General features: G+C 35.8%; 1 pseudogene; it reads right to left on the bottom strand.

Moving 5' to 3' along the window:
• Window positions 1-1715: 1715 nt before the first annotated feature.
• Window positions 1716-2293, bottom strand: LOC128776238 (acireductone dioxygenase-like; annotated as a pseudogene).
• Between the last annotated feature and the right edge of the window lie 1012 nt (window positions 2294-3305).

Raw genomic sequence — 3305 nt, 5'->3', positions numbered from 1 at the left:
AAAGGAAAAACTTTCAGCTATTCACCATTGAGTATGATGAGGTTAGCTGTGGGCTTGTGATATATAACCTTTATCATGTTGAGGTATATGCCTTCTATAACTAATTTGTTGGGAGTTTTTATCATGAAATAATGTTTTATGTTTATTCATCTATTGAGATGATTATATGATTTTTAGCCTTCATTCTGTTAATATGGTGTATCACATTTAATAATTTGCCTATGTTGAGCCATCCTTGCATCCCAGAGAATAAATCCCACTTGAACATGGTGTATAATACTTTTAATATGCTTCCAAATTGAATTGTCCATAGCAGTTTCTTATGATCCTTTTTATTTCTGTGCTATCAGAAATAAAAGTTACAATGTCTCCATCTTTCATTTATAATTTTATTAATGAGTCTTCTCTCTTCTGTCTTAATATAGCTAAAGGTTTGTTAGTTTTATCTTTAAAAAAAAACAAATAAATCCTGTCAATCCTTTATATTTGTTTTTTCATCTCTATTTTATTTATTTCTGCTCTAAACTTTATTATTTTCTTCCTTTTGCCAATTTGGTTTGTTCTTCTTTTACAAGTTCCTTGAGGTGTAAAATTAGATTATTTGAGATCCTTTTTTTTTTTTTTTTTTTGTAATTTAGGCACTTTTTCTGCATCCTAAAAGTTTTGGTATGTTGTGTCTCCCCATTATTATTTGTCTCAAGATGGTTTTATATTTCTCTTTTGATTTATTCTGTGACCTGTTGGGTGTTCATTTTCATGTTGTTTAATATTTCCATATATTTATGAATTTTCCAATGTTCTTCCTGTTATTGATTTCTAGTTTCATACAATTGTGGTCAGAAAAGATACTTGATTTGTGTCTCAATTGGTTAAGTCTTATTGTGTGACCCAATAAGTCTCAATTTGTTAAGACTTATTGTGTGACCCAATGTTCCATGGGTGCTTGCATAGAATATATATTTTGCTGCTGTTGATGGGAATGTTCTGTTTATGTCTGTAAGGTCTATTTGGTCTATAATTTTATTCAAGTTCACAGTTTCCTTAGTAAATTTCTATCTGGAAGATCTATCCATTGTTGAAAGTGAGGTATTATAGTCCTTACTATTATTGTATAGTTATCTACCTTTCCCTCTTCTGTTAATATTTGCTTTATGTATTTAGGTGCTCTGATGTTGAGTATATGTTTGTACTTGTTATTAACTTTTTTATATAAACTTAAGGCAGTTCCTTTATTTTGAACAAGAAAATGGCATCAACAATTCTGAGTATCCCCCCAATGAATATGAGAGCTCACCCTGACAGCACTCCCACTCAGGGGAGAAAAGTGTCTTCTACCTGGCCAGTCCTGTAATCTACTATGATGCCTTCTTACAAGGCAGGCAGGAGACAGACTGGCATCTGTCTACAGTAGAAGGACCAGGTCTGGATGGATCACCTTAGTGCTTACAGTCAGGGAGATGACTCTCATTTGGGTTAAAGTCCAATGCGTATGTTAAATACAGAACTGGTGACCACTGATCTTGAATAAGGTAAAATTAATGTGATTTTTCCACATTTCCACAGTTGCTTCCATGTAAAAATCCCTTTTATAATAAATCTCCTTTCCTTAAAACATACTGTGATCAAATAATCATGCAACGAAAAGTTCACCTAGTCCCCCAATATAAAAGCAAGGAGAGAGGACAGGTTCTCTACTGTGATCATGTTCAGGAAATTCACAAAGGCAGAGGGTGAGCTAGGCCCTGGGAGCACCACTGCTCTGTCTGTGCTAAAACTTTCATGTACTGCCCCTCCAGCCTCAAATTGGTCTAGCCAGTTGTATGCTGTCCACGCTGGTTCTCCCACAATCAGACACAGGACCTTCACTTAGTTCTTTTCATCCAGTGTGGAGTGGTGATAAGTCCCCACAGGAAGAGTTATCATGTCTCCTTTTTCCATGAAGATGTGGATCCACTTGTCCTCTTTGTCTCTCACATCAAAGTACTCACTGCCATCCAAGATGTAGCAGATCTCATCGTTGAGGTACAAATGCTCCTTGTAGAATATCTTCATCTTTTCTTCATTATTTGGTAATTTATCCTTGAATATGGTTATTATGTCTATCCAGTAGTAGTTTCTCTCTTTTTGAATATTTTGTTATTCTGGTTAATTCTTATATATGTCAGCAACAAGCTTACAGTAAAGAACTCCCAGCTGGCACAGCTGCTCCAGGTGTACGGGCAGAGGATGGCTTGGCATGGTGGGGCCACATCAGGTTGTGGGCAGACTTGTCCATGTCCCAGGCCTGTACCATAGCCCTACTTGGGTGCAGGGAACACCTGCCTGTTCCACTGCCCAGGCCATGGCCAGCTGATCCCGCACAAGCAGCTGCAGGAGGTAGTGGAGAAAGGAGGAAGGGGGCCATTATATATTTTTGACGATGAGTTATTTTTCATTGTATGATGACTTCTTGGTCTCTTTGTGACAGTTTTGATTTAAAATCTAAAATGTCTGATAGAAGTGTGGCCATCCCTGTTCTCTCATGGTTTCCATTTTCATGGAATATCTTTTCCCATTCATTCACTTTCAGCCAATCTATGTCCTTAAAGCTATAATGAATCTTTTGTGGACAGCATATTATTTGACTTTTTTTCTTTTCACCCATTTAGCCATTCTATGCCTTTTGATTAGGAAATTTAATCCTTTTACATTTGTGATAACATGAAAGGTTCTCTAAAAGTACTCGTCACATACCAGGAAACCCCAATAAGGCTATCACTGGATTTCTTAATAGAAAATTTGCAGGCCTGGAGAGGGTAAGGCAATATATTCAATGTGTTGATAGAAAGAAAAAAAAAAAGAAAAAAGAAAACTATACCTGGCAAAGCTGTCCTACAAAATTGAAGAGGAAGCATAAGCACAGGAAGTTTATCATGACTACACCTGCTTTATAAGAAAAGCTAAAGGGGATTCCTCAAATCAAAATGAAAAGACAACAAGAAAACATATAAAACTCACTGTTAAGGTAAGCATATAGTCAAATTCTGAATACTCTAACACTCCAAATAATTATAAATAAGTTTTAACTCCGCTTAAGGCCCAGAACATTCTGAAGTCATATTTCATTCATTATGTATTAAACTCATCACCACATTCTTACATCAACAATGTTTATACATACACTATTTTCTGGGATTTTCAAGATCAGACACTGCAGCTGTTTTATTCACTACTGACATACATAGTACCATACCCGACACATAAGCTAGTCTGTAGCCAAAAAAAAAAAAAAAAAGGTTACACATGCCATTTAATAGTCTTAGTTG

Source organism: Panthera pardus, unplaced genomic scaffold (genome assembly GCF_024362965.1).
Source record: "Panthera pardus isolate Hobbes unplaced genomic scaffold, ASM2436296v1 HiC_scaffold_12, whole genome shotgun sequence".
Taxonomy (NCBI): domain Eukaryota; kingdom Metazoa; phylum Chordata; class Mammalia; order Carnivora; family Felidae; genus Panthera; species Panthera pardus.
This window is presented reverse-complemented; position numbering and strand designations above follow the sequence as displayed.